The sequence below is a fragment of the Danio rerio genome, chromosome 7 (genome assembly GCF_052040795.2).
Source record: "Danio rerio strain M-AB ecotype USA chromosome 7, GRCz13ab, whole genome shotgun sequence".
In the NCBI taxonomy this organism is placed as follows: domain Eukaryota; kingdom Metazoa; phylum Chordata; class Actinopteri; order Cypriniformes; family Danionidae; genus Danio; species Danio rerio.
Window position 1 is genome coordinate 52,122,435 of NC_141027.1, and position 13,963 is coordinate 52,136,397.

Below are 13,963 nucleotides of genomic sequence, written 5' to 3' on the forward strand. Positions count from 1 at the left end.
CTACCCCTTAGCCCTTCCCTAATACCCCTTGTTTTGCACGTTCACATCAATGTTGTATAGGGATGTCCCAATTCTTTTTAGCTTAAAGGCGTAGGGCTAAGGGAAAGGGGTAAATAGCGCTTAGATTAATTAAGATTTTTTAGGACCACACTCGAAACCAAGAGGTAAGAAATACCAGAATACACCAGCCACAACGGCAGTATTGCTAAACCCGGAAGTGAGGAGATCCACAAATTAGTGTTTACATAGATGAATATGGCCACTGTGTAAATACACAGTACAGTTACGATCTTATTGCCACATTAGATCGCTATGATAACATAATACACGCCTTCAGTGATTTATTGAAGATAAATACCAAAAAATAGCTCAAATGGAATGACTACAGCGGTCGCGATCGTCTGATCTCATATGAAGCAAAAGATTGCGATGACATATGATGACGTGTGCAGGTGCTGTAGTGCTGTCCCAATTCTTAGGGGTAAATTTTGAAGCCCTTCCCCTTAACCCTCGGTTGAGGGCCAAGGGGAAAGGGTGGGGGTAGAAAAATTGAATTGGGATTGGGCCTAAACAGACATTAAGAATACATCTATAACAAGATGTTACAATTTAGAAAGTTCCTTCAGTAGAAATTTTTAAGATTTAGTTCAGACTTAACACCGGCACCCCACAGGGGTGTGTGCTGAGCCCCCTGCTCTTCACCCTGTACAGACATGACTGCAGCCCATTGTTTTTATAATATCATTATCAAATTCGCGAATAACATAACTTTGGTCAGGTTTATATCTGGTAAAGTTTAGTGCCAACAGGGACGGAGGTGGGGAGGCTGACTGGGTGGTGTAAGGGTAGCAACCCAAACCCCACCAAGACCAAAGATGTTGTAGTGGACTGCAGGAGGACTAAAAGTGGGTGGAAAACTTTATACCAGAAGTTCGTGGGAGATATTATTGAGAAGGACCTCACATGGAGAGTATTACTACATTTGCCAGCAGAGACTACGCTTCCTTAATAAACTACGACTCTCTAGAAAACGATACAGTTTCTCTAGTAAGGGGAAAGGGCATCCCGTGATCTTCTGGGCAGTGGTGCTGACTCTGGAGCTATGCATAGATGGATTTGCTCCTTAGTGTATCAGCAGTGAAATTTAAACCACACTTAACTAAACTGAACTTCAACTCTGAAAACTGGACTGACACAGCTTCAATTTACTAGAACTAGCGCTGTTGTTCTGTGGCTGCGTCACATCATTCAAGTGGATGCTGCACACTGGTGGGGGTGTGGAGAAAGCCTCCATATACATTACATTAGATCCTCATCATTAAAAATATACAAGTTTGTTCAGTCTGTGGGCAACATGGTGGCTTAGTGGTTGGCACTGTCAGTAGTTATAAGGTCGCTAGTTCAAGTCCCGCCTGGGTCAGTTGGCGTTTCTGTGTGGAGTTTACATGTATTCCCCGTGTTGGTGTGGGTTTCCTAATGGTGCTCTGGTTTCTACCACAGTCCAAAGACATGAACTATAGGTGGATTGAATAAACTAAATTGGCCGTAGTACATGCGTGTGTATGAGAGTGTATGGGTGTTTCCCAGTACTGGGTTGCAGCTGGAAGGGCATCCGCTGTGTAAAACATATGCTGGATAAGTTGGCGGTTGAAACCCCTGATGAATAAAGGGACTAAGCTGAAGGAAAATGAATAAATTAATGTTTAGTCTGTTTACCTATTTCACTCTCGTTTTAAAAAGATAATCAACTCAAAACTACTGGTTCATCTGTAGATTGATGTAATTGGTCTACTGTAATTTATTTTTAGCAGAAATTTCAGTTAAAGTAGCTCTTCAACAACTCCAAACCTTTCTGATTGATTACAAAATATTTGGTCTATTCCAATCTGGCTTAGGAAAGTTTAATTGCACTACATTTGAAAGTGTTTAAAGACATTCATTTAGACACTGACTCTGCAAAGCACATTCTGCTGGTACGTTTTGATTTGAGTGCAGCTTCAAATAATGTAGACCATAATGTTCTTCTCTCCTGCTTAGAGCATGTACACTCTCAGAAAAAAATGGTACAAAGTTGTATACCAAACAAACCCTTGTCACTGCAGTAGCCTTTTACGGAACAGAAATGTAGATTAAGACAAAGATACAAATTTATTCCATTGCAGTTTGTACTTTTAAGGACATGATTTGTGCCATGCGGGACAAAAATGTACCTTTGGTTTTTAAACCTGCAGATACAATATTGTACCTTCATTAATGGTACAAATCTGATCCATGAAGGTACCACCACAGTAATACTTTGTCCCTTAAAAGTGTCAAAAATGCTTAGCAAATGTTTATTAAAAATGCCTTAAATGTGTAGTTTACAACACCTATAGTTTTACTAGTTGTTTTGTTTTATAAAACTTAATAATAAATGTTTATAAGTTTCTTTAAACATGCTTTTAAATGATTATTCATGTTTTAATATGGAAATTATTCATAAAATCACTTTGCCTTTCCAGTAATATTTATTTTCATAGATATTGCAATAAAGAAGAAGTTGTCCAACACGTGTACCTTTTTTATGAGAACAATTGTGTACCTTCATTTCAATTGTACCATAAAAGTACAGAACAGTATCATAAGATGTCTTTTCTGTACCATATAAGGTGCAACTTTTACAAAGGTGCAAAACTGTTCCTCAGGGAACATTATGTGTACTATCATGTAACTTTTTTCTGAGAGTGTAGTTGGCAAGTTGTTTTCGGTCCTATATTACAGACAGAATTTTTTCACTGAATATTGTGAAATTTCAACCTTTCTCTGTACCTTTGACCAGTGGAGTGCCCCAAGGCTCTATTTTAGCCCCGTGTTATTTGCTCTGTATAAGCTTCCTCTTGGTTCTATATTTGAAAAGTATGGTATGAGTTATAATTGTAACACTGATGACACTTAAATATATCTTCATTTGAACAAGTACGGATCAGACCCAGTGGTTGACAGCCTCTTAGATGATAAAGCAAAGATGTCCCTAAATGAGTGTAAAACAGTACACCAAACAGTAAAACAGTACACCAAACCCAGATCTAGGTGATCTGGCAGTTCAATCAAGCTGTAAAACCAAGTAAACCTTTGGTGAAAATAAAGCATTCTCTCTTTAACCAACTTTGAAAGACTACTCCATGCGTTTATCACCATGAGACTGGACTATTGCAAGTCTCTTTATTTGGGGATTATTCAGTCCTCTTTTAAAAAAGTCAACAAATTGCTAAAATTTCAGTCAAAAGATACTCAAGCATATTTTAAAAGAATCTTTATCTTAATTTCAGAATTAATATGCTGTAATTAACCAAGTTTTACCTTAAAACAAGCAAAATTATTAGCTTGTTTTAAGGTAAAACCTGGTTAATTACAGCATATTAATTCTGAAATTAAGATAAAGATTATAATGTAATGTAATGAAATAAGGACAGGGGTTATATATGGGTAAATAACCCCTGTCCTTATTTCATTACATTGGCTGCCTGTCTGATACAGGATTAATCTAAAATTCTCTTATTAGTTTTAAAGTCTTTAAATGGTTTAGCACCTTCATATCTCACTGATCTGTTGAATGGACACCAACCTCTAAGAGCTTTTAGGTCTGTCAACTTAAGGCTCTTAGTGGTTCCTAGAAGTAGACTAAAATCTAGGGGTTAAAGAGCATTTGCCATAGCTAAAATCATGAAACCGCCAGAACTGTCCCAACACTATTCATTTTTAAATCTAGGTTAAAATAATCGTTATGATTTTATTTTGTTTTGCTGCTTTTATTTGTAGCCATGTTTTAATTCCATTCATTCCAGACTGGTCAATGGTGGTTGCCCTCTAGAAATAAATTACAAAGGAAAATTCTAGCTCGAACACAGCACATGCTTTCCAGACCAAACAATCTTTAAAATACTTCTTGCAGACATACGTGTGCTGGCTGCCAGTGTCAGTCTTTTTTCACATGTCGCCCTGTGGTGAAATGAGCAATCCAGTTAAATCTGAGCTTTAGATCATGTGTTCAGAGATACAGTACTAGTACAGCAACCTGCTTCGAAAACCAGTCTATATACCGAAGTAAAAATGTTTTGGAAAAAAGAAGGGATTGTTGTCTTTGGTACCTTAATTGTCATGCTCGTTGTGGCAACTCTGAGCAAATTTCAGTCATTACAACATGCAATCCATTACAAAAGTGCAGATTCAAGGATACCAATGAAGATTGAGAGCGCCATTTGGGTTTTGTTCTAGTAGTAATTTGTTTGTCAAAGTTATCTAATGTCTTGTCAGAATCATTAGTAATGAACCAGAAGTAGTTTTATCGTTTCATCTAAAATGTTTACAAAGGCAGATCTCTACAAAACACATGATATTAATGGAAAAGTGCTGCTCGCAATAGCTCAGGGTGCCCGCTGTGTCTTAAAAAGTCTTAAAATGTCTGAAATATTGTGTTGTTGTACTTAAATCTTTTTCAAACAGGGGTTAATTTTCCTTTATTCATGTATAGCTACCCTATCTTGCCGACACACATCCAGTAAATGAATAATAAAACTTTTAACTTTTTATTTAGGAATGTACTTTTTAACTTTTTACCATAATGGTTTAATTATTTTTCTCATAATAACATTTGTTAAAAGTTCTCCATGTCTTTACTGCTGAGGAAGCTGACCTGGGCAGACTGTTGTGCATACATTTACTTTATTATAATTTTTAAGCCCTTTAAAACATTCTCTCTTTTTTTTTCTTTATTTCTTTATTTTTTTATTTCTGCGTTTTTAGGAAATGTCATGTTGAAAAAAAGTGTATGTAAACAACGAGAGCTTGCTTGTTTTGACACAATATTTAAACTATTTTGCTCAGAATTAACTAAAATATAAAAAAATAATTATTAAATTATTATATTAATACATTTGTTAAATTGGAAAAAAAGTTTGTAAGGTCAAATAAAAAATCTTTTCTAACTGGGCGATTCAAAAAAGCCTTGTATGAGTCTAAAATTTAATTCATAATAGTCTTAAAAAAATGTCTAAATTTAACTTGCTGAAACCTGCAGAAACCCTGTAGCTGTCTTAAAATATGTGTAATATATTGTTAAAAATATTTGTATTTATAGAGAAAGAATGCACTGTAAAAAGTGATTAGTTAATTTAAGCAACAAGTTGACCTTACAAAAATAATGTAAGTAAACCCATTGTAACTTGGAACTGTTAAGCTGACTTAATTATGCAAATTAAAAATATATATAAATAAACTAATCACTTTATTGAAATACATCTTTATTATATCTGTTTTTTCCTGCTTCTCTGTGTCTAGCAAAATGACAGTAACTAAAATAAATCTATACAGGCTATAACTGTAGATTTTATAAACTTAATGAAGCACCAAATATGTAATATTGTAATAAATACAAAAGTTATTTGAAAACAGAAATGGTAAAATAGTCTCTATAAAAAGGGATTAGTTGACTTTAAAAAGTGAATACAACAAGCATAATTATTAAAATTAAGTCAATGTAACAGTTCCAAGTTACACTGGGTTTTATTACATTGTCTTTCTGAAGTCAACTTGATGCTTATGGCAATTGGTTTACTCGCTTTAAGTAACTTATCACTTTTTACAGTGTGAGGTTTTACTTCTAAACTCTTTATCACTGTATTCAAAAATGCAGGGGTTTTCAACCTAAATTCATGTAAAACATGTAAGCAAAAAAAAAAAAAAAAGTTTTTCCATATTTAACCCAAATTTGAGGTGAAACAGCCTGCATATGAATGTAATCTGAGTGAAATCCTACTGCAAGTTGTCAGTGACAGTTGCACCGATTTTCGCACTTCACAGCCATAACAGCTGAGTTTGACTGAAGACTAGAGCAGGTCAGCCTAGAAACATGAATTGAGCTTGACATCCAGCTAGATGCAACAGGTGGAGCTTGACGTTTCAAGCACACCTATCCTTGTAGGCTAATCCTAACCATTACGCTATCAGTTAACATAACACCACCTATTAGACAGGGACCAGGTCAAGCTCTATTTACACACCCATAGTGGAGATCTGAACTTGGCTGGAAGCGCCTAAAAACAAGGGCTTATTCTGTACGTTAAATTTTTTTCACGTAACCATTATGTTATATTTTGTCATATTTACCAAAATAGACTCCACTTTACAAGTGTTTTAAACCTGTAAAGGCTTATGTTGAACTATTTTTCTTATCTTTTTCTTATCTCCGTGACGTCATCAACTTTTGCTTTAAGATTTAGGTGGTTAGCATTTCACCAGATCTCCATAAGTGGTTTCGTTTGAATGTGTTATATCTATATTTTTAGCATATATGCATCACTTTGTTTTTGTTTTTTCTAATGTACAAAAGTTATTTACACTTAAATACACAGTATTTTGGATACCCAAGCTGGGTATTGAATATTGGTTTATTTTCATGATTTTCATATAGTTCATATATGACACATGTACATGTTATAGCTCAAATGAAAGCTCTTGCCGGTGCTCATACTGTTCTTGCTTTGTTTTTACTGAATTATATTCAAACATCAAACAGTTGTCGAATGAATTGCGGTGTTTCCATGGCGCAGAAGTGAAAACAATACATTTATGATCAATAAGCAGCCCCAGATAGCACAGACAGCTGTCATCCTTACCTTATGCTGTGCGCTTCAGGGCCATTTCTCCTCTGTTTTTGAGGTGATGTGCAGAAGTAATCCTTTTATAAGTCTGATATGGTCCAAACACAGTGCATTATGTTTGATCAAACTAAATAATAATGAAATATGAAAACAATGATTGGTCTCTGTTTGTATAGCACCTCTCATCAGTTGGAATATAATAACTTTTGCATAGAAACTGGTAGAGACATTTTTCTTTTTTCCTACGATTACAGACATGTGCAGGAGCCACCAAAATTAATTACAGCACCCTAGACCACACAGAACCTAAAAGGTACACTTTCAGATTTGAGTTTATAAAAAAATATACAAAAAGTGCCTCTTTTATTAGGTGTTTGTTATAACACAGACAACATATACAGTTATTTTAAACACTTTCAATAGTGTTTTATGAAAATTCAAAGGGTTTACTTTAAAATGATACCAAATTTTTGCATTTACACCTCTGCATGTTGATTTAGGAAGCTTTTAAATTTGGGTAGGCAAAAGGCAGAAATCCCAAAATAGCAGCAGATTTGAACTGGTTGCTTCAGGCACAAAAGTAAATTTATAACGATTTGTGGAACATCTCATTGTCCTTAGACGTTGACCAAGGGGCATCCACTCGAAATGTTTATTTAAGGGGTGTGTGCTGTCTCCTAGTATTTTTCATGTGCCATCCTCAACACCTACTGTTAGTAATAGTATGCAAGACTTTACAGGGAAACTCCCAAAATCTTTGATCACAGTCGATGGATAATCGTTGTTTTTTTTTTGTTTTTTTTGTACCTGTTGTTAAGTGTTGATGTTTATTATGTTAAGTGTGTCATTCTTGTTATATGTGAAGCACCACCATATCGGAATGAATTGCCCCAAGGGGATCAATAAACAAACAAACATCGCCTATTAAGGTACATTTCCAGGAAATTTTATAAATACATTGTGTGGACTGTGTAACATATAGAAGTGGTGTTTCATTCCTCAGCTAATTAAATGTTTCAAACCAAATCAACCAGGTTAGTGATTCAATCACTCATTTATGAAATAAAAACGAAACACTTCGCTTTGTCTTTGATTTCACATAGTTAGCAAACATATCAGTAAATGGTTTAAATCCTGCTTATTTGATTGGGTAAAACAGCATGAATTATTTTATAATGACACTTCGACATTCTCAAAAGGGAATATGATCTTGTCAAAGTTCAGTGACATCATTTGGATTTTGCAATTTTGAACCAGATGATATCAATGGCAGTGTTGCCAACTATTTCCAATGAAAAGTAGCTAAATGTTGCCAGATGATGTCACGCACTAATTTGCATATCAGTGACGTCATCACGTGGTATCTGACAAGCTTAAGCCGGACATGTTTCTACTCTCAGAGGAGCCGTGTATTAGATTATATTAAAACATTATATCCAGCACAAAAATAGGTTCTCATTAACATATTAATTATTTTATTATTTTATTATTTTACTTATACTTATTTATATTACATATTAATCACAACTTAAAACTACATCTTTATGTAGTGTAAAAATGAACAATGTTTTCTCAAAATGACTGGCCATCTCAGCAAAACATTATTTAAAATATGTTCATTTACATTTGTATGAAAAAGTTGACTATTTGTAAAAGTGACTTTTAGATAAGAGTTTTTTAATTTTTTAAATATAACACTGATAATGAACAGTTACATTCTTTTAAACCATCACAGTGTGTGTACTTGTTCTTTTTAACTTGTGAAATTAACACATTTGTAAAAGTGACAACAATTATAGTACTATTGTAATATATTGCTACATATAAACAACTATACATGTTAACATTTATCAGTAAATCAACAGTTATGAAAAACAATCTGAGCTAGCTACTGAGTGAAGCCTGCAGCCACTGCTCTTCTGAGTCACTTTTTAAAAATGGCTAAAAGTAGCCAATGAATGTTAAAAATGGCTAAATTTGTTGCTAGGTCCTTTTTGAAAAAGAAAAGTTGCTAGGGTAGTATGAAAAGTTGCTAAATCTAACAACAAAATTGCTAAGTTGGCAACACTGATCAATAGCTATTTCAACTGACCTTTTTTTTTTGAGCATTTTGGGATATGACATTAAACATGCTTAATGGAAAGCCAAAATGAGCAAAAAAATGTGGAATTGTGCATAAAAAGCATTTATGCGCACAATTGAGTCGGATAATTTTTTGGCATAAACAACTATGAAACACCTTTACCCCCCCAAAAAAAATCAGCATGCATGTCAAATATTTACAGTTTTCCTGTTTATTTAGGATTATTGCTAACGTTTTAGTTATTTGAAACAATATATTGTATAATAAATATACAGAGAGTTTAGTCTATGGAATGGAAACGCCAAGATGCGCATACATTTTAAAGGGTCTCACTTTATTTTGATGGTCTGTTTGATGAATTTAAGTTACACTGCATTTACATGTCAACTAATTCTCATTAGATTAAAAGTAGACTGTTAGGGTTGGGTTGTGCTTGCAAAGTTTCTTATAGTCAGTTAAATGTCTGTTGAAGGAGCATATCAACAGATTTTACGCAGACTGGACCATCAAAATAAAGTGTTACTGGTAACACTTTACAATGAGGTTCATTAGTTACTGCATTTACTAACATATAACTAACATGTACAGCATTTATTACTAACATGTACAGCATTTATTAATCACAATTGAACATTTACTAATGCATTATTAACATCCAAGTCCATGCTTGTTAACATTAGTTAATGGACCATGAGTTAACATGAACTAACAATGAACAACTCTATTTTAATTAACTAACGTTAACTAACATGAACATATACATTAGTAGATGTACTGTTCATTGTTTGTTCATGTTAGTAAATGCATTAATTAACATTAACTAATGAACCTTATTGTAAAGTGTGACCATGTTACCTTTTAAAACTGTGCATAAAAAGCTTTTGCACACAACTAAGCAGGATAGACTTTTTATGCAGTTAGAAGAATGCACATACACAAGGATGGAAACATATCTACCAAAAAAATTACAGTATGTGCATCAAAAAATACATGTGTGATTTAATTTTAACAGATCATGTGATTGCAAAATCATCGCAATGTGGGCAGTACAATTTTTGGTAATTATTACCTCCCAAAGATGCCGTGCTCCCAAAGAGTCTGAGATGTCCAAGATACTCCCAAGTCTTGTGCCTCCAAAAGCCGCGTTTATTGTAGGGCTGTACGATTCATCGAAATCAAATCTCAATTTTAAACATTGTGATTTGATATACGCAAGAGGCTGTGATATGAAATATATACAGTTGAAGTCAGAATTATTAGCCCCCGTTTATTTTTTCCCCGTTTTCTGTTCAACCAAGGGTAGATTTTTTTCAACCCATTTTAAAACATAATAGTTTTAATAACTTATCTATAATAACTGATTTATTTTATCTTTGCCATGATGACAGTAAATAATATTTAACTATATATTTTTCAAGACACTTCTATACAGTTTAAAGTGACATTTAAAGGCTTAACTAGGTTAATTAGATTAACTAGACCAGTGGTTCTCAAAGTGGGGGTCGGGACCCCCCGAGGGGTCGCGGGGCAATGAAGGGGGGTCGCCTGGTGATTTCCAAAAATCTATTTATTTTTTAACCATAAGAATTAACATATTTTATCCATAACTATACTGAAAATTAAAATAGTCATTTATAGTTACTATATACTTTATAGTTACTATAGTAGCTTATAGTTACTAGTTCTATTTGATTGCGACCCCTGGGGTAATAACATTATATTAAAGACAGCAATAGCGTCAGATGCATTTTGATTTTATAACATCAGGTTATACTTTCTGGCACATTTAAAGCACTGACACAAATTTAATTGGTGTGTCTGCGTCATTGCATGCAAGGTTTTTGTATTTATAACCACCTCAGAGGATATTGGGGGTCGCGAGTCACTGGCATTGTTATTTTGGGGGTCGCGGGCTGAAAAGTTTGGGAACCCCTGAACTAGACAGTTTAGATAATTAGGCAAGTTATTGTAAAATGATGGTTTGTTCTGTAGACTATTGAAACAAAAATTAGCCTAAAGAGGCTAATAATTCCATCCTTAAAATGGTGTTTAAAAACTGTTTTTTCTGAAAATGTCCTTGCTCTGTTAAACATCATTTGGAAAATATTTTAAAAAGAAAAAAAATTCAAAGAAGGGCTAATAATTCTGACTTCAACTGTATGTATTATTTAATTTTTCCCATCCAGAGCAAATGTGTGACTGCCATCTGTGAAAGTCTTACCAGCCAATTGATCAATCAGAATTGCACAACCAAACTACAACAAACAGGAAAGTGCGAACAGTTGGGATAATGGTGTCTGCTGCTTCAGAAGCATTAATATGGAAATAACTTTAAAGAAGAACAGGACATTACTAAAATGGGAATATCTTGGTTTCAAAGTCACAGACGCTAAATAAAAACAGATAATTTTTAGAGCTGTCACAGAATTGTTGCCACGGCTTACAGATTATTGAGCTGAAGCTTGACTCCAAAATTTAATTGCATTATCTGGCATAAAAATTGCAATTAGGTGTTTTCCCAAAATCGCAAAGCCCTAGTTCATTGTGTTTCATCTTGAGGCGCAACTCATTTTCTATATTGCTTCTACATCAGCAAACTCCTTTTTTATATTTGACACCAGGTTATTAGGACGTTTATTTATTAGGACATTTTATTATTATATTATATGTTTTCCCTTTGACTAAATGGATGGAGATGGTGCCTAATCACAAATGCACTGCATAAAATGGTTCATTAGATTTACAATTCTTAATATTTACAAATAATTTATTCAATTATTCATTCATTCGTTCATTTATTTTCTTTTCGGCTTAGTCCCTTTGCAAACAATTTATATGGGCTGAATTTAAACAAACAAATTAAGTTTAATTTGTTTGTTTAAACTCAACCCTTATGAATTATTAACTTATATAAAATTTTGTAAATTAAATTAACTTTTTTTCAATGTAGTGGGATATTTCTCACTTAGTAAAATTTCTCTGGTCCAGCATGGCCCACAAAATCAGCCTTCGCTTGGCCCACATGCCGCAGTGAATTACGGTACATGACTAGACCAAGTCTGGCTTCAAGACAAGGGCCAAACATGGACCATATGTGGGCCAAGTCTGAGTAAAGTTAATAAACCATGGGCCTGAACTGGGCCACGTCTGGCCATTGTCTGGAAGCCAGACTTAGTGTCACGATTGCAATGAAATTGCTAAACCCATGAAGCATTGCTCTTCAAGCACTTAAAAAATTATCATGTGCAATAATAAAATCATTTGTAAAATAATAATGTGGGTGGGTATATGGGTAATGTAGGTTAAATTCAGTTCTTTTGCAGCATACAGGTAAAACAAAACTAATAATAATTCAAATAATTCAATCATGATTGTTTCCTAAATTAAGATGCAAACAGGAAGATGGAAATGACTGTATCAAAATATTTCTTTACTCAAATAATTTAAACATATTTTAAATGTGGTTCAAGATAGAGCAAACGTACGTGACCCATAATTTTTTACATCTGGGCCAAATACTACATTTGACATCAAACCCATGTCTCGAGTGCCACCTCAAAGCTGGTGCCAAACCCGGGTCATGTCTGGCCTACAAGCTGTATGCCAGTGCTGGATAACTCCCTGCTGTGTCAACTTTATGTCAAATGTGGTCCAGAATTCATTGCTATGTTGTGCAAAAGTCTTCTATGCATCTTTGAATAAAAAGATAGCAAGTGTGAGCTGTATCCAGTGATCAGGCACAATGCATAGTGGACTTGTCTTGTACGCTAGCAAACTGTGCCAAAACCTTTACTCTCAAATACTGAGAATCCAATTAAGGGCATCGTTATATGTGGAACAACAGTGGACAACATGATTAGTTTGTTTATAAGGACGGTATCAATCCTCAGACATTACTATTTGTGTTGGTGGATTTCTTTTCTGCAGTGGTGTGAGCTCCTTAAGGAGATAATAGTTTCCCAGTTTAAGTGTCTTGCTTCATACTCATGAGGAAATAAGATCAGAGTTTCTGGGAAAGAAGTCGAGCCCCTCTGCAAAGTTCACTTGCAGTGGTCAGTTATCCGCTTTAATATCCGCAAGCTTCTTACTGACACTGCTTACTGGTATAAGCATTCTGAACCCACCGGGACTTATGGGAAGGGTTAAAGTGTGCACTTGTTGATGCATGGGTTAAAGACGAGATGACTGATTTGAATAAAGTTTCAGTATTCAAGTATGCATAGAAAGAACATTAAAGTCATAAAATGAAAGATATTAAATAGTTAAAATGTTTTGGAATACTATAATGGGTAATCTCTAGTGCAATGTAAAATTATCCGTTAATTAACAGGTTTACAGTTTTAATGTTTATGGTTGTAAATTGTATTATGGGATGTTGATCTCTGCTCTGTTGACATTTGATGGTAAAAACTCAACTGTGCATTTCATCAAAGTGACTAATGCTAACTTAATTTTTTTGAGGTTTGACAATATTCAAAAAATATATAGTATTATAAATGAGAGAGAGAGAGAGAGAGAGAGAGAGAGAGAGAGAGAGAGAGAGAGAGAGAGAAAGAGAGAGAGAGAGAGAGAGAGAGAGAGAGAGAGAGAGAAAGAGAGAGAGAGAGAGAGAGAGAGAGAGAGTTAAGTCTATAAAATAACAGAAAATATACTGGCAATTACCAGATTGTATCATAATTTACAACACCAAACTAGACAATATATCAGAGGGTTTCTGCAGGTTTCTTCAAATGAAATGTGAGACTTTTAAAGACCCCTTTAATGACATTGTGAAGAATGCAATTTTAGACTTATACAGGGCTAAAGACTAAGACTTTTCTCTAATGGCCTTGTGACTTCTGTAAATGGTTTTTGTATGAATGAAAGATCATGTAAAGGGATGTGTTGCTTTATTATTATTATTTTTTTCGGATTAGGGAATTTTGAGAATTTGCTGTAATAACGTCTAACAGCTGTTGTAAATTGAATCTCTTTGCAATAAAAAAAAACATAAATACAAAAAATAAGCTTTGAAATGGATTTTAGGCGTTTATGTGTTGGCCAAATTAGGTAACTTTACTTGGACAGAGGGAAATGAAGACCTCTTTTTTGAAATTTAAGACATTTTAAAAGTTTAAGACGCCGCAGACACCCTGTACAACATCAAACTATTGAAAATGATAATAAATGTCACTTTTTCAAAATTTCCAACATTAAAAAATGTCGGGGGAAAGATCAAGGTCACACAATGCCATTAAAAGCA

General features: G+C 34.2%; 1 long non-coding RNA gene across 1 annotated transcript; it reads left to right on the forward strand.

Annotated features, from left to right (window-relative positions):
* Positions 1-7,441: 7,441 nt before the first annotated feature.
* Positions 7,442-13,549, forward strand: LOC147843193 (uncharacterized). The gene is made up of 3 exons (XR_015496238.1): positions 7,442-10,204; positions 10,663-11,593; positions 11,728-13,549. It is a non-coding gene; the product is annotated as an uncharacterized LOC147843193 (long non-coding RNA).
* The last annotated feature ends 414 nt before the right edge of the window (positions 13,550-13,963 follow it).